Here is a 23,819-nt window from a genome sequence, read left to right on the forward strand (position 1 = left end):
AGACACTATGCTTGATGCTGGAATGCACAGGAGAAGAAACCAGGAAATGTTCGAGCCATGATACTCCTGTGGAGAAAAGAGACTAAAGAAGTAAACACATTGCAGTAAAGCCCAGGCATGGGAGGAAGAGCGGACTGATATGGAAGACAGTAACAAATGTGGTGGCATGGAAGAGAAATGTGGTCAAAGCTGGAGAGGAGCCCAGCCACTCCCATCGCCGTCCATCTCCCAAGGGGAAACAAATGGAGGAAAGAAGTCGGTAACAATCCTATGACCCACAGAAATGACTCTTCAGGGAAAACCTACCATGAGGGAGACTACCTAAGCCCCTAGGCTTTGTTAGGTCAGCAGTCAGAATGGCCCAGAGTTGCCATAAAGGAACCTGAAGGAAGAGAGAAAGAAGGCAGGGCTTCCGAACCTGAATGGTTTGTTTTAGGCTCTAACTGGCTGAGATCCATTGAAAAATGCTCTTAATCTCTGGGTCACTCAGACTTCTAGGTATAGGCAGGGCGTCTTGTCTATATTATGTGAAATATGGGGGCATCATAGCGACATAGTATACAACTGATTCATGACCTGATTCACCGCTCCTATGGTGCTACTAAATCTCAAATAGTCAACTCACAATCAGTGGTGCTCATTTTCAAAGAGAGTGTGGATTAGGACTCTGCACATGCAATGCACTTTTCACAGAGTATATGGGAATTTGCCAGTTGGTTCTACAAATTCTAATCTTGTTACCTGCCCTCTCCTCTTGGGCCTTGTCACTTATCTTTTGTCTAGGTTGCTGATCTTACTTTCCTTTTATTTTTCTCCTCTCTTTCCCTCTTTTCTTTCTCTCTCTGCAGACACTCTGGTCAGCCAGCAGATGCTGCCCTCCTGCACAAAACTGAGCCGAGCTGTTTGTCCTTCGCTTTGAGCTGTCATCCGTTCCCAGCTAAGCCAGCTGTGGAGGATGGCAAACACACAAATGGGCACTTGAGGGTTTAATGAGCAAAGTGCTACTAAAAGAGTTTCCCCATTCTTGGATATATTTTGTTTTAAGTGGTCCTCTCTTGCTGGGAAATATTTACAGTGAATCACCTTAGTTTATTAGAGGGTAGCTGGAGGAAAACAAGATCCTCAGGCAGGAAGTTAACAGATGAAATATAAAATGAAACAATGCACGATTAGTCAGAAGAAAAACTCCATGTGCCCAGAGCATAAAGTCATTCAGAACTCCATTTAGAAAGGCAGGGAGACTTGGCTCTCCCACAGGTGAGCTGGGTATGACTTTGGGCAAGTTACTTCGTAGTAGGTAACTTTATTCTCTGAGAATGAAATGAGGTAATGCATGCAAAATTTTAGTATAGTGACAGGTCAGTAGTTATTAGTCAATAATTTTAGTTTTCTCATGTTGCTCTTACTATTATAATGATTGCTGTTATTGAAGTAACCAAGGAACAAGAAGGAAAAAACGATGGCTTGAAATCACATGATCTTTGGATTATTCATGTGGAAATTTTGACTATGCGTTTAACTTTTTAAATCACCAGAAAAGATCTGTGAAAAGGCCTGTTTGCTGTGCTATCAATTCTCGCCCTATCTTTTAATCTCCCTTCCATACTTGGTTTGTTTTTAGCACTTTTTAATGATTTTTAGATTTGTAAAGTGCAAAGAAATCCACACCTGCATCCCAGCAATAAGCCTCTTGCTAATCTGGAAGAAACTGAGAGAATGAATGGTCTGGGGTCTTCTCACTCTGCCAGTCTCAAGCAGGGTGCGAAGCAGGGTGATTTTCTTTTCACTTTCTAAATACACATTACATTTCAGAAGTGCTACTCTGTGTCTACTTCCAAGATTAACAATGGCAATGAACCTAAAGTTTTGCAAGACAAATATACAGTTTTATAAACCTACAGCTTGGCTAAGTTTCCTTTTCAGAAAATGAAATTAATGAGTTAGCTTTCTCAGGAATAAAAACAAAATGACAAGATGGTGAACTCATTAATAAGTAACTGGCATCTGAAAAGCAACAGAAAAATTACTTTGTAAATAGATGCTTTTGTTTGGTGATGAGTTCCCTAAAATTTGGAGTTGTCTATTTTTCTCCTAATGTTCTTCTGCCATCTATAAATTTTAGTGCTGTTGTATAGGCTAAAAGCAGCATAAAGACTGATAGGAGGTGTGGTTCATGTGGCAGCCTGGGGAGCCTTGCAAAGTGAGAAACCAAAATAACTCTGTGTGTGTGTGTGTGTGTGTGTGTGTGTGTGTGTGTGTGTGTAAGAGAGAGAGGTTTTGCCTTAGAAAAAAATTAAAGGCTGACTCTGGCAAATAGCATTTTTTTTTTCTGGAGGTAGCACACTGAGATGATAGCCATCTGCATTTGAGTATGAGTTTCAGATCCTGTTATAACAATAGGTTTAGTTGTGAATTAATTCAAATACAGGAGAAAAGAGGGGCATCTGAAAGACTAAAGACTTTGAAAGAGAAAAACCTAACTTTGCCCAGTGGCAGAGACACATCAAGGAATAGATGTAATTTTCAATCAAAGGGAAATGCTAGTTAGCAGGTAGGTCAGGCAAGGTATTCAGAAATGAAATTATATTGTTTGGGGGCCATATGCCTTATCAATCTAGATCTCAAAACTAATGTTTGAAAAGGAAGACCATCATTTAAAAACGTGTAGTTCTACCCCTACATATAATATTTTTACACGTATTTTTAAAAATAAATTTTGACTTTTATTAACCATAATACAGTTTAAAAACTGATTTAAAATTCAGAAGTGATAAGTGCCAAACTCATATATACACTCATTCTTACACATACACATTTATCTAAGATGGAGGAAAAAATACATGGAGGAAAAAGCCATAAGAGAGTACACAAAACCGTAGCACTTGTTCCACTGAGTAAAATGAAAATAAATCTCTGTCTAGGCACCTTTTTGGCTTTTGAAGCTCCCACCTGTAGTATCTGTGGGGCAGTGATGGGCTGGGTTACGGCACACTTTGAGCATTCCATGAATAATTATGTCTGTCCTGAGTGCTTGCCAGCATGACGCATCTTCATTTCATTAAGGAAAAAAAGGACAGGCTGGAATTGGCAATGGCAGAATTCATTTATCACATTTTAATGGAGAAGCAGCTCGGGAAGGGCGGGCCTAATGAGATATTTCTAAAGAAATTAGCCAGTTTCTATTAAAGGGCCATCTCCTCTCTGTTCATGGTAGTGATGGATAGCAGGGACACAACCCAGGGAGATTTCCTACAACGATTCCCTCTGCTTTGCTTTGGTTTACTGAGGCATGGGATCATTTTTGGATGGTCCATCTCATAAATGCTTGAACGAATCATTGCAAAGTGATGCCAAATTTTAACATGGAAAGAAAGAGACTGGGTTTGATTTTCAGGATTTAATTTATGGAGAATACCCTGGCTTACTTTAACACTAATATCACTAAAACTTCTCTTCTCTCCATCCTAAAATAAAACATAAACAGAAAGTGACCCCCTTTTTAAAGTTGCTTTAATATGCTTTGCTTGAAGTAAATACAACTAAGATCATTTCTGACAGAATCCCCTTCCAAAAATTTCTAAAGATGACAAACTTTAATGTTATTTTGAGTCAAACTCACTTTATCAAGGCAGAATGCACATAGCGCTTGTATCATTAGTTCGTGTGATAATCTAGCTTTCTGTATTTTCTCCTTGTTGCCCCAGTGTGATTAGAAATCAGAAGTTCTTTATGTGCGTCACATAAATAGGAGTAGTTGACTGTGTGCCTAACTACCACCATTGGTCTTTTATTGCCAAAGGAGTTTTATGTGGGGATCTTTATGCACTAATTTGCACGAAATTGGTGATAAGGAGCAGAAACTTAACAAACTCCTTACACAAAGAATTAGAAAATATGACTTATTGTGGTCTGTGTTATAAGATAAGAGGCCAGAGGTTTGGTGATTTATTTACCCAATAAATATTTGGGTAACAAATATCTAACCTGAGCATCTGTTCTAGATCAGATGCTGTGCTAGACCACGGAAAGGTATTAGTATAGGTATAGACGTATAGACAAAGATTCTGCACATTAATGTACAGTCTCCCAAAGGACACACACACACAACAGTTAAGTAAAGAAAAATAGACTGTGTAATGTTGGCTAACTCATGCTACAAACTTCACTGGGTTGTTTACATAATAGATGTGGGGATGCTTTAAAAATAAAAGAAAATATATTAATACAAAATATTTTTAGTATTTTCAATATTGAATCAGTTGTATTGACTTATGTAGATATTTTAGTATATGAACTTGAGAAGAAAATTTAGAAAGTATATGAGTTTAAGTGTATATATCAAAGCCAAAAGAGCATCATACAGTACTGTAGTTAGTTTCAAAAGCAAAAAAAAAAAAGGAATATTTAACATTTAGGGGGGGCAATGATAAATAAGATCCTGGGGCAAGAAATTGGAGAGACAGATAAATTGGCAAGAAAAAGCCATGATCTTGGCAGTAATATATTGGATAGAGTCAAGTAAAAAACGAACAACATAGCTAGGAAACAGAAGGTTACAATAAGCAAAGCTGGAAATGTGTTAGGATGAACTAAATGTTTGGCTTTCTGCCTTGCTGAGTTTCTATCGGTTGCCCAAAGTGCACAGATCCTCATTAAGCCTTAGGTAGTTTTCTTGGGCCACTATAGAGTCTGCAAGGGCTGTCCATTGTGGTAGTGACTATGACTAGTCTCATGTGAATTTAGGAAATTTTTATAAACAGACTTCCTGCATCTGGGAAGAGAGATTCTAGATAATTTCTACCATCGTGGAAAGTTCCTTGGGATAGCGCTGCTCTGGGAGTCTTGGGAGATGGTTTAGCAAGACTTTCACAGAGAGGAGGCTCAGTAGATCTGCTGAAGGGATGTTATATAAATGCAATGAATATTTCTCAGATATTATATCCTCAGAGACCAGACTATAACAGGTCCTATATAACATTCCTTTTGCCTACCATATTTCTCTGTATCATTTACGATGTGTAATTAGTTAACTTATTGATATTTAATATCTGCCTCCCTCATGTATTTGCATGGACTATGACAGCAAAAGCCCATCTCCTCCTCCTCCTTGATACCGTTTCCTACTTCTTAATATTATGAATTTCGGGGATATGTTGTAATTAACAAAAAATGACACAGGAAGGGATGGGATATTCTCGTGAAATGAGTGCAGCTTAATCATGTCCCACAGAAATCTCTAAGCCAGATCAGGGACTGGCAGGACATGCGGATCTGCAAGGCTTTCCCTCTCCTGGGGCTCTAACCATGTATGCTTTGCAATATCATGGTCTTGCTGATGCACTGAATGCCTCAATGAGTGAGATAGGTCTGCCTTGGACCTATTTTGGTGTCCTGAATCACAATGAAGAGCAACTTATCACTGAGTAGAAGTTGAATATACACTCTGTAGATTTGATCTGAGGTGAGGAAGTATGTTCTCTGGTCCATGACCACTGGTGCCAGAGATGTGATATCCTGCATAATGACTAATTATTCAGGAATTAATTGTATCCCAACCTAGTGCTACACCCAGTAGAAAGGATTTCATATAATCAGGGCTCATGGAGTTGTAACACGTGGTTCCCTGTGGTCATAGGAAGACATGGAGGTCCTGGCTGAGGGAGAGGGGAGTCATTATGGCTTGTTTTTCAAGCACTGCTTTCAAGAAGGGGGTAAATGTTTCTGCCTATCAGTTGTGTCTCTTGCACAGAAAAAAAAAACATGATAGGTGGGAAAGTGTGATCCCTGTGCTGGCAACTGTATATTTGTTAGAAATGAAATTCTCTTGAATTTCCAACACCATGTGTTTGAATACGCCTTCCAGGTGATTCTAAGGATGCTGGTTTGAGGACCACTGGACTTGAGGACTTGTACCCCCTGCCTACATGGGGCTTTGGGATCAGACCCCAGTGTTGGAGGCTGGGTCCTCTGCTCCTGCTCCGACCACATGCAGAAGGACTCACTTCATAGTATATCCTTGAGAAGAGATCATTCCCTAATATCACAGTCACCATATCCTCAAGCCTCTGTGAGACTCAGCTGGCGAGGAAGAGACTCCGATGATGAGATTTTCCCATATCAGGGCAGAGGGTGGCCAGGGCTCAAGCTTGTGCCAAGAGCATTGGGTCAGGATTTATTCCAGCACCTAGTACACTGAAAACTAAGGAACACTACCTTTCCTGTCACCACAATGATCCTCTCCCTTCTGAGAGAACAGTTCTATTTTAAAGCACATAAACCCAAATTTCTTATAACATTGTCACTCTTTTTCTGAAAACCCCCCTCTTTAGCTACTTTCAGGGATTTCAAAATGGTATTTTTCCCCCATCAGTCTTATACAGTTAAGTAGCTGGTCCTTCTCTAGTGGAAGAAGACAAAAACCAAAACTAAACAAAATCAAACATTAATTTACTCCCAACTTTTTTGCAGAAAAATAAAATATTTGAACTCAAAAGAATCCATCTTTTCCTCCATCTTATTTTGGTGAGTTTGAAGATCTGGCTATTACTTCCCTCATAACTATATTCAGAAAATAAAATTTTAGAGCTTACCTTCATTCTATATCTTTATCGGGAAGTTAGTTCAACTAAATTTCAGGTCCTGATTCTAACAGTTTCTCCCTCTATCTTCATAGTTAGTACTTAGTGGAGAAAGGAAACAGCTGGTCAGCATCTTATATGTGATTGCCCTAGGCCTTGGGACTTTCTTTGGCAACAGCAGCCTCATCTTTAGCAATGGGAGGGGGTGGGGAAGAGGTTTTAAGGATGGGGACCTAAGAAAATGACACCAGATCTCAATCAATGAAATTTTCAGGGAAATTTCAATTGGTTCCCTGCTGGTGAAATGATTATAATCTTTTGAGAATGAGAATCAAATGGAAAGGTGATCGTGACCATATTCTCAAAATGTGCTCCATCTGACATAAGCAATTCCTTTGAGAAAAACAAGTCTGCTAGGCTCCACTGAGAGAACCTTTCACATCAGGTCATTTCATTCCAGCCAACATAAAACATCTCAAAATATTCCGACTTTCAAAATGTGATAACCTCTTACTATAATGTAAAGAACAGAAGGCAGTAGTTTCTCTTTCGATATGTCTATGATGCTATTACTATTCATGGGTCTGGTCAAATAGCTTGCTTCTGTGAAATCCTTGTAAGATATTAGAAAGGGTTGTTTTTTTGTTTTTGTTTTTGTTTTTTTTCCCAAGGATTCTAAAAACAGGATCCTTGTAGCAGGATCTCTTAGATAATCTGAATTTTCTTCTTTGTTACTCTATTAGTGTTCAAAGAAAATTAATGTTCAAAAGATGAGCCCAGAGCTTAGGAGATGCTTCAGTATCAAAAAAGATTACATTATCCTCATTGAACTGTAACTTATAAAGGAAGAAAGAAGGGATTAGCAAAGTTTTAAGAGATTTACAAAACAGATGGAAATAGAAATAGTAGGATCATCAGTGGTAATTAAAATTACTAGGTAAAGTATTAGGAAATAGGATGATCACAGAGTGTGAAAATATAACCCCATAGATGTCTTGACAGTTGCAAAAGGAAAAAAATATAGCAGAGATGCCTGGCAGTGGCTACCATAACAATATCATCAAAGTTAGTATCACTGATAACAACCTGATAGTCCATGTTCTCCAATGGGATGTAACTAGTTCACAGCATCTCCTACAAGTTATTTATTTATTTATTTATTTATTTATTTATTTATTTATTTATTTATTTATTTTTGCCCAAAGATCTCATCAAGCTCTAAGACCTACTCTTCATTGTATAAGAAATAAAGGACACAGAAAAACAAGTTAAATCACACAATCCCACACACTATAGTAATCTGAATAATGGCATACCAAGATGTCCAGAAATTAAGATATCTTAATCCTTGGAACCTGTGAATATTACTTTATATTGCAAAGTGGAAATGTGATTAAGGATCTTGAGTTGGGGAAATGATTTTAGTTTTCAGCGGGCTATTAATGTGTCACAGGTATCTTATAAGAGGGGCATAGAGGGAGATTTTACTACATGGAGAAAAGCTGATGTACTTTTCCAGAGGAGCAGAGCTTGGAGGGGTGTGTCCAGGAGCCAAGAAATGCCAGGAGCCCCTAGAAATGGAAAGTGCAATGAATAGATTATCGAATGGGACTTTCTTCAGGTGCCAGTCCTGATGATATCTTGATTTTTAGCCCCTTAAGACTCATTTTGAACTTCAACCTCCTAAATTAGAAGAGAATAAATTTGTTTTAAGCCACTAAGTCTTTGGTAATCTGTTACACTGGCAATAGGAAACTAATATACACAGCAAAAAATAATGACAAGGAAGCAGAGGAAGGCAGTAGTTTCTTGGTTTAAGGGATTAGAGATACAGCAACTAAGTACATTGCCTGAATCCTGGCTGGAATTCTAATTTATCCAAAGCAGCTATAAAATACAATTTTTGAAATACTTGAGAAATTGAATATGGATATTATATTAGGATATAAAAAACATTGCCATTACTTTCCTATTTAAGACATACATTCTGAAATATCTGGGGACAAAGCATCGTGATTTTGTATTTTATATTTAAATATCTATATAAAGAGGGAGAGAGTATTATAAAGCAAATTAGGACATGTTAATAATTATTGAAACTGGGTGATGATGTGTGAATTCATTACATAAATCTTTTGTTCTTAGTATGTTGGAAGCTTATTCTTAATAAGAGGGAAAATAAATAATGTACTGTTAAAGATTTTTTTTAAAGTTAATCAGCTAAAAATGTTTATTCAGGGGCACCTGAATGGCTCGGTTGTTTAAATCTCCAGTACTTGGTTTTGGCTCAGGTCATGATCTCATGGTTTGTGGGATTGAGGCCCACATCAGGCTCCATATTGACAGCATGGAGTCTGCTTGGGATTCTCTCTCTCTCTCTTTCTCTCTCTTTCTGCCCGTGCATTTGCTCATGCATGTTTTGCTCTCAAAATAAATAAATAACTTAAAAAATGTCCATTCACATGCTCAAGAATGCCATTGTATTATTTGGGTATGCTAACTCAAAGCCTCTGCATTTCAATAGTTGAACCAAATGAAATTTTATTTCTGAATCCTGTACCAGTCCAAAGTGGGTTTCTGATCTGAAAGATTTGGGTAGCTTACCTTCAAGCCTACAGGGCCCTTGTCACCTTCTACTTTGTAGCCCCACCACTCCAGGATCTTTGATAGCTGGTAGCAGGATCGTGCAGGAGGCTGTCCGTGGTCTGCCCTGTAAGAATGACCCATCACTTGATTCCATGTTCCATTAGCTATAACTTAGTTCTATGGCCACATCTGATTGCACACAAGTTCAACATTGTCAGCCATTTATATCATCAGGAGAAAAGTCCTTTTATTAATATCTAGCAGTCAATGCCAAAATTCCTCCTTCTGTATGACCATGATTTCCTCTAAGGAAATGTGTTAAGAGAAATCTAAACTGCCCACAGCATTTTATTGTCCATAAATCTAAAGTAAAATCATTGAGAGAAGCCATTAAAACAATCCTACTGGAAATTCTCATTAATGTTTTATCCCTTATTTATTTCCTGAGAATGAAAAGGTTATTGAATTAGGTTAATATTATTGCATCATTTTAGACACACATGCATATGTACACACACACACACACACACACACACTGCCAACAAAATGGACATGCTTTTTCAGATGCTACCAAAAATTTTTCCTGAGAGATCATGTAAGGTGAGGGGAGAGGGATGGTGGAAGAGAGAGAGACCATCTTAAGCAGGCTCCATGCTTAGCACAGAGTCTGACCCCACAACACTGGGATCATGATCTGAGCCGAAAACAAGAGTCAGGTGTTCAACCACCTGTGCTAGCCAGGTGCCCCTCTACCTGACTTCTGTTTTGCAGCTTGAACTATAACTTTTATTCCTCATTTTTTCAAATAGTTGGGAACCTGCAGTGGAGCACTGTGGTAGGAGGCCAGTAACAATAGGAACACTTCTGTGTTCACCTAAAAAGTTGGAGGGAAGATAGGTTGTAAGAGTAAAGAGACAAACAATAAAATTTTAAGGTGCTCTCATAGATAAAATGCAAAAGAACAGTGAGTTGTCAATTATATAGGGATGGAGTGAAGTCAAGAAACTCAAGAGGTAGTGATGCTGGATTAGAGTTTTCAAGAATGAATATGTTATTGTCTAGGCTAACCAATGAAGTCATTTGGGACAAAAATTTTGCCTGACCTGAAGTATCTACTGTAGAGGCATGTTAGTAATCCCTTTTTCTAGGAGATTTTTCTACATATCACTTCTTGTAACTTTCTAAGCACTGTAAGCATCTAAAATTCTTATTTTACAATGAGGAAAACTAAGAAACAAAGAGGTTAAGAAAACTGCTCAAAGGCAAATAGCTATGAAATGTCAGAGATGAATTTTGGACCTAATCCGTCTCTTTCCAGAAACTTTGTCCTATGTACCATAGATGGAGAGTCTCCAGTCATACAGGTCTACTATGTGAATAGAAAGAATGAAATATAGGCTCTCATTTGCTTAATAAATAGCAAGAAGTAAAAACCTATAATTTTACATGAATGGATTTATATTGCCTTACAATTTACCTTGCAAAAATAATCTGTCATTGCAAGCTGCTTCTTGGCTTTAGCATTACTGCTATTCCGATCTTGCAATAGGCTGAAAAACTGAGCAGAAAATTATGAAGACATGGGGAAGGGAGTTCAATTTGCTTTGTTAAGAAAAAAATATTGGCCCAATATTTCTTGATTTTAATAAAGATAAGACATGGGGTAAACAGCAAATTCTCTGACTTGTCTGAGCCTTTGAAATATGTCTGAAAATACTGTAAACGTGTGTACACATACGTACATATTTCTAGCAATGCGTCTTGTGATGTATTCAGAAATACAGAATAATTCACATAATAGCTATAAGTCTGAGAGTGAAAACTCATGCCATTGTCTGAGGATCACTAAGCTCTAAGAGTTTGTTAAAACTCGTTGTTCGAGGGCTTATGACGTGGTATTTATTATGTACAAACAGATCTTTAATAATGAGTTTTTCTATTTTAATGAGGTTTGCGGCAACAGCTTCATTTCTGACATTCTTGGAAATTCCAGCCTTGTCCTAAAGGATGACATGTCCAGATGAGGGTAATGAAGCATATGTAACAACTGTCATACTTCAGTTGCTCTCGTGGACACTGAAAACCGTGTGGGTTATTTTGGCTAAAATCCAGTTACTTTGTTCTATGAGACCTCCTTCTCATGGTTTATCTTTTTCTATATCGTTTGTTGTGATCTTTGTAATTTGCTCTTTAGATTTACCTTAAAAATAGATGTACTTAAGAAGTAGGGTCAACATAAATTAAGAGCAGAGGCCTCCAGATTGCAGAAGAGAATTGGGTGAATGTGATGAGCACTGGTACTTGTTTTTACACAGGTGCTCCCAAGGATTATTGGCCCAGTTTCCAACCAAAGAATAATAAACTAGGTATTCTTCAAACCCCAGGTACTCAATCCCTGAAAGTGATAAAGTCAATCCCAATTATTGTGATAAAGACATCTTTGAGAGTCTTAAAGTCAAGAATGGAAATTTTAGGGAGCAACTAATAAAGATATACAACAAACAATAGCTGAGCCCCTTTTAAAAATACTTTAGCTTTATATATTTGTCAATGCACTGAATCTACATCAAGTGTTTAGTTCATTCCATCTGCATTTTTTTTCCCCATCAAGCCATTATTTAAAATGCATGGGAACTCCTCTGGGAAGTTCTCTTAAAACCAAATCTGTCTTCTTTTTGTTCTTAGTACACAGTCAAAGAAGATACCATTAGGATATAAGACAAATAAAAAGACTAACCTTAGATGTAGTATGAAGGATAACAAGTGTGAAACTGAGAGAAGAGAAAGTCATTGTCAACTTTTTGTAACGAAAATGTAAAAATAATAAAATGAGAAAGTACAAAACCAAGAAAAACAACTACCAGGTATCAAAACAGTAAGTCAAGGTGTATACCATGTATTTCTATAAAATCCACTTAAAGAACATGTCATGCTATTTAGAGCAATTTATTGATACCTATTGGTGAAACAAACACTCTTTGATAGTTTGAATTTTTAAAATTAAACCAAGTTCATTTTGCCATCTGTATATTGTTTTTCTTGAGTTATCGCCATCAGCAAGGACGTGATGCCATGTAAAGGCATAGAAAATCTGTCATTTGCTTGTAGGCTACATTGATCTCAGTTTGAAATAAATTGTTGATACTCTGTCTTGTGATCAAGGAAGTTTATTTTTCTCAATAGCTGATCAGTGCCTCTTTCGTAGACTTATTTTTTAAGGGTCACTCTCTCCCCAAAAGTTTTGAAGTCTTACTGCATTGGCAATACATTATTCTAGGACTCTTGAAGGGAAAATTTCTTCATTTTACCAACTTATCTATAGGGAGCTGTGATCCAATAAAAATTTTTATAACATTATGGAAAGCATAGCAAAGTGATAATTTACAATGAATTGTTCCTAATCTGAGAGCCTTTGATTTTTACACCCATGGCCTAAAAATCAGTGCGTTAAAATATTTGTGTTCAACCCTTTACCTGAATAAACATATATAGGACATTTGGTCCATTATTAGAGATAATGATAGTTCAAAGTCACTCTTGCAGGGAAGGCGGGGAAAATGTCTTCCTAAAAAATCACTCATTTGAGCTGTTGTTGATTTGTCTACTATAAACATATGTTGAAAATACATAAGCAGAAAATCATGAAAATGATTTATTCCCTTTGTTCCTGCATGATAAAACACTTTGACTATCTTGTAGGAAAAGCCCTACCCTACAGCTGGAGGAAAAGTCTGCATTTTATGACTTCTGCAATTTTAGAAATAGCCTAACCTGGAACTACCTATATATCGACCTACCTCGTAGCAGAATGAATAAATAAATTTTGTTATATTCTTAAAATAGAATACAGCAATAAAAATGAACACTAAAACTATATCTCACAATATAGATGGATTCTCAGAGACATAATGTTGAACAGAAGAAACTAGATCCAGAATATGTTTGACTTGATTTGTATAAAACACAATAACTAAACTATGCTGTTAGAAGTTAGTCTAGTGGTTGATTTATTCTTGATTTATACTGTTGATTTATTCTTGAGGAGTGGCTTATAATTTGAAAGGAGAAGAATACAGTGAGGTTCTATAGTGCTGGTAATGTTCTGTGTCTTAATTTGGGTGTGTGTTACTCAGGCGTTTTCAATGTGTGACGTGTCTGTCTATTCATGTGATAGAACCTTTTTTCCTATATATTATGCTAGATTAAAGGTGGACACAAAAGCTTTGTTACTTTTGTTGAGAGTCCGTATCTGTTTCTAATTTTCTTGAATATAGGCTGACTTTAGTGGCTTATTTAACAACAGAATACAGAATATGTGACACTCTGAGACTTGTGCCTGGGTCATAAAAAGCCTTGTACCTTTCCCCAGGCCTTTTGGAAAACCACCTGTTGGAATCCTGAGCCGTCCCATGCATCTGATTGCCCTAAGGCTGCCATGTGGTGAGCAAGCCCAAGTCACTAGGAGAAGCCATGGGGAGGTAGTCTGGTTGACTGTTTTCCAGTCATGACCAGTAAAGCAAAAGACACATAATGATAAAGCTGTTTAGATTCTTCAGAGCAACCATCTGTCAGCTGATTATTACCAAGTAACTGAGTTTGACAGCACATAAAAAAAGAATCACTTTTACTTATGTAAAACCAATCCTTGGTTTTGACAAACCAGCTGATGGTAAAACAGCTGCTGGTTTAAACCCAAGTTTGGAGTAGGGGTATTTTGATACAATAGCAATAGATAAGTATATTTTTTAATAAAAAGTATTTTTTGATCTCAAAGTAATTTATGATATGTTAAATATGTAAGTTCTTTGACAGAAGGTGGTAGGTTTATATGTTGCTAAAAAGTTTTCCAGCTTAAAGTGATGTACAAATTTATTGAAATGATTTTTGGGCCAGTGCTTAAGTCTAAGATTGTCCCCCCCCCACCACAATATCAATTGTGCCAATTTCAGAAATATAAGTTATTTGAAACAGTATTTTTGACAATATTATAACAAAAAACCTAAATTCCATATAAGTCTGACCAACAATAGGGCAAATATCACTAATAATTAAATTTTAACAATGGAGTTTTTATATTGTTTTCAAAGCCATAGACTTTGGGATTATTTAATAACACTTGATATGATTTTCCTGTCTGACATTGATTTTTTTTGTTACCTTAAAAAGGGTAGCCATCACCCTATTTGGTTACAATGATTCTAGAAGTTTGAAAATGTTGATATGCGCAGTCCTCTTTGTTTCTTAAAATTTTATTTTAAAAAATCCAAAAGTTAGAATTATTTCATAGTGACAGCTTTTGGATTTTTCCCATTTGTAAGTAAAACAAATATTTTTGTATTATCAGTAAGGTAAAGAATCTCAACAAATTGTATTTTAAAAGTGCTTAGCTAGGAACAGAAAATCTCAAATTTAGTATGTTACTGAGATGAATAAAAACACAGACTTATTATGAACTTGCTGTGCAAGTAATAATAATAGATGTCGAAGAGTTTATGAACTCTTTTATGGACTTGGAGGTAGAATGGAAAGTGACCTTAAGGGAAAAAATGAACTTCTGGCTGTTGCCCTGCTATTTGGTCTACATATTCTATACTTTTGGGCAAGTTGGAATTAGTACACTTGCTTCAACACTGCAACAGAATGAAACTCCAGATGCTCACAGATGGTAAGCCTACAAACTTAATTAAAACTCATGCTTTATTATCCCAAAACAGGAAAATTGAGAAAGCCTTGCCCAAAGAAAATGTTTGTTCTCCCCCATCTCATCTCCAACCATCCAGAAAACTTTAGGGGTCATGGAAGTAGAAAAAAAAATCATCCTTTTGCCAGGCAAGGGAGTAAATTAGAGTTACAGGCCATTAACCTAAATACTGCTCAAATTCACATGTAACAAACGATTATGAATTGTGACTAGCACTGCATTACTGATCATGGTATGATGAGAATATTATAAAAAAAAAAGTAAAAGCATCCATCAACAAATATGTATTGAGCACTTATATTCTGGGCATGATATGTATGTGATTATAAATTTTTCTTGTAATTGTTGAGGGCACGATTTTACTTCCCCTTCGGATACTGACATGAGATTAATTGACCATCCTATATGTATTTATATACACTTTAGACATTTAGAGAGTTTTTTCCTTCATGTTGCAAACCCTTACTATGGTTTAAATCAATTCATATATAAGTAAATAGTATTGTAATTTAAAGGTTGTAGTCACTAGTAAATGCAGTTACTGGTTTCTCTGGATGCTCAATATTGACTTGATTGTATTGTAGCTAGTAGAATAGAACTGTAGAAAGGATGATCTCTCAAAGTCCATTCTTTGAAGGGTTTTATAGCCTGATAGATCTTTCTTTAAGTAATTGTTAGCATGGAGAGGAGTGTCAATTTAAAATAATATTACCTTTACTGTAAATAAATCACTACCCTCCCTGTAGCTCCACTAGCTTTCCTCATAGAAATATGAAAAAAGCTAAATAGTTTTCTCCTGGTTGGCAAGTTAAATTTCATGTGTTATCTATAGAAAAACATTTTTCTAAAAAATAACATCTGTACTTGTATGCCTCTAGGTAAAGAGCAAGATTCATATTACCTTAACTCAACTACTCAACACTTTGACAAATAAAACATTTATCTGACTATCCAGATTCTAAATTGTCTATTAAATTATTTCCCTCTATTTAAATGTATTGATTTTTTTAAAGATTAATTTGAAGATAATCACATATTTGAATCATCTATTTTAGTCATTCCTCTTGGTTAGTCTGGAAAACTTTTTCTGTTTTTCTAATGGTCTGTCATAATTTTTCTATCTAGGATAATTATTGTATTTTCTAAGCAGAATATTGAATGATTATGATATTTCTCTTACTTTCCCAATATTCTATATAATAATTCGTTACCTTATTACAGTGACTAGCACCTCTAAAAAATAGTAAATAGTGGTTCTTCTAATACATTTGTCTTTCCCATTTGCATTGGGAATAAATAGACTATTTCACAATTAAAATGTTCATTGGTTGGGACATCTGGGTAGCTCAGTCGGTTAAACATCCAACTTTGGCTCAGGTCATAATCTAATGGTCGGTGGGTTCAAGCCCCGTGTTGGGCTGCATGCTGACTGCTAAGAGCCTAAGCCTGCTTTGAGTTTTGTGTCTCCACTCTCTCTCTGCTCCTCCCCTGTTCGTAGGATTGTAGGATTCCATTGCATGAAATTCAAGAAAAGTAGCATTAATTAAAAAAAAAAAAAAAAGTTAGAATTGTGGTTTCCATTGTAAGTGGAAGATGTTAAAAACCAGAAGGGTTTCTTGAGACCTTCTGTGATGCAAGAAATACTCAGCATTTTAATATGTTGATCTAAGAGTATTTACACAAGTACATAATTACATAAAATTGTACTTAGCTGTATAATTACAATTTATACATTTTATTGTATCTATTTTACCACTCAAGAAAATGAGTAAAACCAAAGACAACAGGAAAAGTATGATGCAGAAGGACTTTTACTTTTAGCTAAAAGGTAGTAGCTTGCGGCAAATAAATGAACCTACTGAAAAATCTAGATAGGCCAAATAAAATCAGAAAAAAATATTTGAGGGCTGTCAAGGCCTCTGGAACCTGAGTCAACACCTGTGCATTCTATGAGCCTCTTTTCTCTTAGTGGCAGTTGCAAATTCATGGAACATAAGAGGTTGAGAAATCCAGCCAGAGGGCCATGGCTAAAAGGTAGAAAGGTCAGCAGAACTTTGAGGGGTGACATAAGTCAGGGGAAATTGAAGCAAAAATGAACTGTAGCCAAGGCAGCTTGAACCTAAAAGGCTAAGATCATGGTGGGTCAGTCCTAAAAAACAAACAAACAAAAAACAAAACCCACAGTGTTCTCTTTATGGTATTTACAGATTAGTTATTTCAAGGAAGGGAACTAAAGAACTAAGCAGAAAGCCATTGAAAATAGAGCAATGTTATCTGTAATCTTATGGAGCTGAAGAGCGAAAAATTGGAATATGCAAACAGCCAAATAAGAGAAGGCCTAGTTATCGAGTTATCACCAGAGACTTACAGGTGGGATCCTTGGAGAGCTACTTCCAAGTAGTGCAAGTTGTTGGCAAAACCCGGCCTCTGAATGAGCTCAATTGCTGGTTTACTTAGGTTCCTCCAAGCTATCAGAAGACAGAAGGAACCTTTTCTGAGCCTTGAAAAAACAAACACAAAAAAAATCTTCTAGAACTTCCACAATTTTTCATACATGTTGGCTGACATTAAAAAAATGTCACCAACTATACCATGAAATAAACAAAAATTAAGAAACGATTGAAGAAATGGACTCATGGATCACTCCATTATTGAAGTATTTGCTACAGATATTAAAACTATGATTGCTAAGTTGAGGAAAATAAATTACAAGGTGCATTATACCAGAGCCCTAGAAAATAGAAAATAGAATGAAATTCCTGAATTAAAATGGGGTAACTTACCAATAATGGTTCATTAGTTGTGGTAAATGTATCATACTAAGGTAAGATATCAATAGTAGGGCAAACTGGATGTGAGGCATATGGGAATTCTCTGTACTATTTTTAATTTTTTTAAGTTTATTTTTGAGAGAGTGAGAGGGTGCAAACAGGAGGGTCAGAGAGAGGAGACGACACAGAATCCAAAGCAGGCTCTAGACTCTGAGCTGTCAGCACAGAGCCCGACGTGGGGCTGGAACCCACGACCCATGAGATCATGACCTGAGCCAAAGTCGGACGCTCAGCTGACTGAGCCACCCAGGCGCCCCTCTCTGTACTATTTTTTACAACTTTTCTGTAAAACTAAAACTATTCTAAAATTAAAAGTTTATTTTTAAAATGGAATAATTGACATTATGAGATTAAGAAGTGGGTTAAGAATAGATTTTATAGAGAAAGGTGATTTATCGAAGAATACCAGCAGAAATATTTGGATTAAAAGATAAGCAAATGGTGGAAAAATTTAGACAAGAACGTACGACAAATATAAGAAAATGTGAACAATTCTAACTTTGTGATTTACGTTCTAGAGATAAAGGAAAAAGAGAAAGAGGTATAAGCAATATTTGAAGAGCTCATGGACAAGAATTTTTCAAAATTGAAGAAAGGACATCAAGTCAAAGATTCAAAAAGCTCTATAAAACAAGCAGGATAAATATATGGAAAACCACACCTGGGTATGTTGATGTATCACTCTGGAAAATAAAAAAGAAAATCTTAAAAGCATTCAGGAAGTCAACAAAACTGATAGCAACTTCTCAACAAAAAGGGATAGGACACAATAAACACCTTTAAAATGCTTTTAAAAACCCCTAAAATTCTATACTCCATGAAAGTATCCTTCAAAGTGAAGGCAAAAGAAGGACATTTCCAAGCAGACAAAAGCCATGAGAAATCTTCATCAGCAAATTTTTGCCAAAAAGTTTACATGGCATTCTTTAGGCAGAAGGAAAATCATACTAGATGGAAGAATGGAAATAGCACTAGAAAAAGATCATATGTAGGGGCACCTGAGTGGCTCAGTTGGTCAAGCGTCTGACTGTAGATTCTGGCTCAAGTCATGATTTCACAGTTCATGGGTTAGAGCCCTGCAGAGGGCCCTGCACTGACAGTGCATGGTTTGCTTGGGATTCTCTCTCTCCTCTCTGTGCCCACCCCCCCACTCTCTCTCTCTGTCTCTGTCTCTCTCAAAAATAGACATTAAAAATTTTTTTTAAAGTTAATATGTAAATATTTATATATAAATATTGATGGTATAAAGTAATCAGTGTAATACAGTGTTTAAATAAACTTACAATATACATATATAATACATTATATATTTTTTTATGACAGCAATAATGTAAAAGCTGAAACTGGGATTGAGATTAAATTTAGTTAAAATCCATGCCTTCTCCATAAGCAGGAAAGAACTTATTTGAAGTATAATACAATAAACGAAAGATAAAAGGCATAGGCTGGCTTTGTAGATTGCCTCCTATTACCCACAGGTGTGGACTCAAGCAGTCTGGGGATGAACTAGGGCAAATCATTTGCCCATCCTAAAAGTGTCAAGAAACACTCCTGGCACACAGTTAAGCAAACAAGTACAGTATGATGTTGTGCTATAACATTGATGCATGCGTTACTAATGAGAGTAAGTAGGATTGGCACTCATTCCAAACTAGAGAGATCCAGATTAACTTCCTGGAAGAGAAAGTCTGAAGAATGGATAGGAGTTCTCTAGAGCAAAATATGGGGGGAATATAGGGAGAATTTAGGCAAGGAGAACATGTAAAAAGACCCAGAAATCAAAGTACATTCAGGGGAGTAAATATTATTCAGGATGGCTAAAACACCATTGTTGGAAAGAACTTTTCATCCATTTTAAATATTTGAAGCGTGTCATATAGTGTGATATACGTGTGTATTTAAGTTCTGATCATTGAGTTAGTGGCAGGAGGGTAGTTAACATTTGAAGTAGCCTAATCAGGCACACATTTGAAAATTTTAAATCAGAAACCACACTCCAAAGGCAGTTATTACATGTGTTTCAATTAGCTTTATTTCTGATCACTACTAAAAGGCTTGTTAATTAGCATAACTCATGACAGAAATAATTTTTCATTGGTGAAATTAGTGATGCTCATGGTATTCTATAGCTACTACCTGCCTTTGCTTGAATTCAGTGTGAGACTTTATCAAAACAGCCTAGGGAACCACCAAGAGCCTCTCCATTAGGTATGTTGAGGAAGGATTCTCTGCTGAGTCCACTAGAAGGTTATCTGAAGCTTACTACTTGGTACATCTGCCTCAATTAAATTTATCATACAAGCTTTTTAGACAACAGAGTTTAAGCATTCAGAATGGCTGAATGACTATCTTTGTGCCTGTTCATTAATAAATGTTGATGTGATGGAATTTGTTCTGAGACTTGCTTTCATCACACTATAGAGTCTGACCATGAGATTACTGGGGAAGAGACCTAGATAGTTCTAGATAGTTACCTCCAACTATTGGAACTTACTAATACCTGCCCCTCCTCTATACTAACTGTGAATGATCAAGTTAGGTTGATAGGAGGTTGGTAGGCTTGCCACAAAGAAGCCTGCTGTACAAAACTTAGAGCACCTTGGGGGGTTCCTAGGTGGCTCAGTCAGGTAAGTATCTAACTCTTGATTTTGGCTCAAGTCATGATCTCATGGTTCGTGAGTTTGAGCCCTGTCTTAGCCTCTGTGCTGACAGTGTGGAGCCTGCTTGAGTTTCTCTCTCTCCCTCTCTCTCTGCCCCTCCCACACATGTGTTCACTCTCTCTCAAAAATAAATAAACTTAAAAAAACAAAGAAAACTTAGAGCATCTTGACAGTCCTGATGATGGTTTAAACATCATTCAGGGTACAAAAATGCAGAGGGAGTAATGAAGAATTTTATTCAGGATGATAACATGACTAGTTTGATGTTTTTGGAAGATTAATGGTCAGAATGGGTGCAGTGTTTATAAAAGTTTATAGAGAAGAAAGATGTAAAAACCAGTTAGAAGAGACACCTATGCCTGGGATGGTTGTACCTGATTAAACTTTCTGGAGCCTAGCAGAACTAGGAAAGCTGCTACTACCAGAATCCCCTCCACATCATGTTTGAAATCATTGATGAAAATGTTCGGTTTATGGCCTGTGGCTGGCACGTGTCTCTGATTTCCATCATTGACACAATTGTTGGAAATCTAATTGGTTTCTTTTAAGCTGGTGAGTTTACTTAAAAATCCATCAGAGCATCTGAAATATTTCTATTCATTAACCTGGCCTGGATATATCTCTTATTCTCAACAATCAGGTCTAGAACATAGACTTACCCATGGGTTGGCACTAACCATGCTAGCCTTGTTGGTTTTATAGGATGACAGAGAACTTTCTTTGCCCTCACATGTTTTGCTTAGCAATATAGATGTACTCACTTCCTCTATTTTGAGCTCTTAAAGTTATCAGAAAAGAGGGGGATAAACTTAGTCAACATGAATTAACTGTCCAAAGAAAATTTAGTTCAGGAATAACTTCCTCAGTCTATGTCAAACCTCAAATTCCATTTAAGAAACTTTTCCTTTCCTCTCTCTGAGAAATTTTGTCAATACTTTCAGGTCCAACACCATCCCTTCATGGGAAGGGATGGTGTTAGTTGCTGCCAGTTAGTTACTGAACATGGAGAAATAGTTTCTTTTAATATATATATATATATATATATATATATATATATATATTTAATGTATATATATATATATATTTGTTACTATGACGTAAGATATAGGTTTTTTTCTCTCTTGTTTCTCTCATTGATGTTTTATCTTTTAGATTTACCTTATTCATGGAATTGCTCCTTGGTTTGGAATGGGTTATAGATATAGCGATTGGAATATTTGTGAAGGATCCTGCTCTGTTCATAGTAGGCACCCTTAGTCAATAAATGATATACTTTCTTTTTGCTACTGATACTGTATCTGTTGTATGATCCAAATAAAGAATAGGAGTCTGCTGATAATTTGATACCTTTCAAATGCACTGCATTCACATGAAAGGACAAATTATACCAAAAAAAAGTATATAGAAAAAATGATAACTCTAAATTTAAATAGAAACAACACATCAAACAGATGTTTTGTCCCCAACATAATTTATGACGTGCCTTTCCACTCATATTTAGATTTGTTTTGCTAGTTAGCATATTTGAAGGTGTCAATAGGATTGTAGTCATGTGAAAATACGTAAGGACCTATAAAATAAAAGTAACAAGGTGGCAGTGACAGGGCACAGAGATATCATGATTCTGAGAGGGCGGAGTGATAAATTATCTGAGGGGATGGTTCTGGATTGCCCAATTCTTAGTCACCAGTTTCCCCTCTAGCACAGAGCTCTCATTGCCTCACAGTGGATCTCTGATCTTGAACATTGTAGTCAGGAGAACTGAGTCCATTCTTATGCCCTGACTTTGCAATAATCTTAAAGGACATGTGCGTTTCAAACAATACTATTAGATTTGATGGCGGTTATAAGAGGTCAGTAAATATATTTATGATAGAAGGAAAAGATAGAAATGTATTAAAGGGAAAACCTCAAATCACAGCAATAAATTCTTCTTACAAAAAAGGAGTACCTTCAGAGGAGTTTAAATCAGCAACCCTTGGAAGTGTGTAAAGTTTCAGTTTGCATATTTTTTTTCTTATCTAACAGAGGAATCTTTAAAAGCTTGTCAGAAAAACATTTATCAGTTTACAGGGTTCCATTTATACCCTGGTCCAATTCAAGGAGAGGTTTGGAAAGGCATGTTTATCTGGTGTTTTGGCATCCCTTATACTTAGGGTCACTCATGACTCCTGAGAATCACTGCATCTTTATTGAATACATGGACCCCTTGCTGCCTCCTGTGGCTCTCCCAGCACCTCGTGAGTACTTGGACCATGGAATTGACAATGCTTGCTTCCATTGCACTGTGAACTCATAAAGAGAAGGACTGTTTCTTTATTCAGCTCTGTATTTCTAGCATCTAGCAGAGTAGTGGGTCCAAGTGGAACTCAATAAAGGTTCTCTAGGTCAATAAATGATTAGGAAGAGCTGAAATTTGGAGTTGAGGGTGGAATGCAGCATGTTGTCTCATCTCTTCTAATTAGTGAAGACGACTTGACTTTCAACGTAGATTTCAGAAACTCATTTGATTGGTGGATTAGATCAAGAAAAGTGAGATGAAGCTGGGAATGAGACACAAGCAGTGCTAGGAGGCATTTGGAGGTTATACATTTATTCCTGATTAATATGTACCACCAAGTAGTCTGAATTTGGAAATTAGCAAAGGATGTTGACACAGTAGGGTTAGGGTATTGAAGGCAATCAGTAAAGAACATACCTTCTAGAGGAGGAAGATAAACCATGAACCTCTTGTCAATACATAAAAACGGAAATTAAATGCTAGTAAATGCTATGGAAAAAATAAAGGAGGGTGAGGTAGCAAAGAGGCGTCACAGCTAGTGTGGTCTTAGAAGTGGTGTCTGAAGAGGTGACATTTGATTGGAGGCCTGAATGATGAGAACAAAGTACCCAAATGAGGCCATGGAGAACAGCAAATGGAAAGGTCTGGTATTGGAAGATGTTTCATATGTTCAAGAGGCGGGAAAAAAATGCATCTTGGATGAGTTTGCACAAGAGTGGATAGAGATCAAATTGAAGAGGGAGATAAGCAATGGGTCTCTGGGGATTTCATACACAGAACTACTATTTACTGGCATGTACTTAAGGGTGCCAGTTGTCAAAACATTGAGATATTTCTATACTGCTTGATAAATGGTCACCGACCCAAATGCTCTAAGTGCCTACTTCGGTGACCTTAGCCCATACCAGGGTCCCAGGGTCGATCCCCCTCATATCTGGCAGCTAATGGGAGAATGAGATCCACACCAGGCAGCCTCCAGGACCTTGCTTCAGCACTTCCATTTGTGCATGGACTGCTGGTTAGTGTTCCTGTTGTGCCCAGTAATAAATATTTTGAATAATTACTTCTAATTTTTGGCAGTGGAGAGAGATGTAGATTTTATTCAAAGAGCAATGTGAAGCTATTGGAGGTTTTCAAATAGAAGACAACAGTGGTCCGTTTTAAACTTTAAAAAGATTACTC

This window comes from Lynx canadensis, chromosome B3 (genome assembly GCF_007474595.2).
Source record: "Lynx canadensis isolate LIC74 chromosome B3, mLynCan4.pri.v2, whole genome shotgun sequence".
In the NCBI taxonomy this organism is placed as follows: Eukaryota; Metazoa; Chordata; class Mammalia; order Carnivora; family Felidae; genus Lynx; species Lynx canadensis.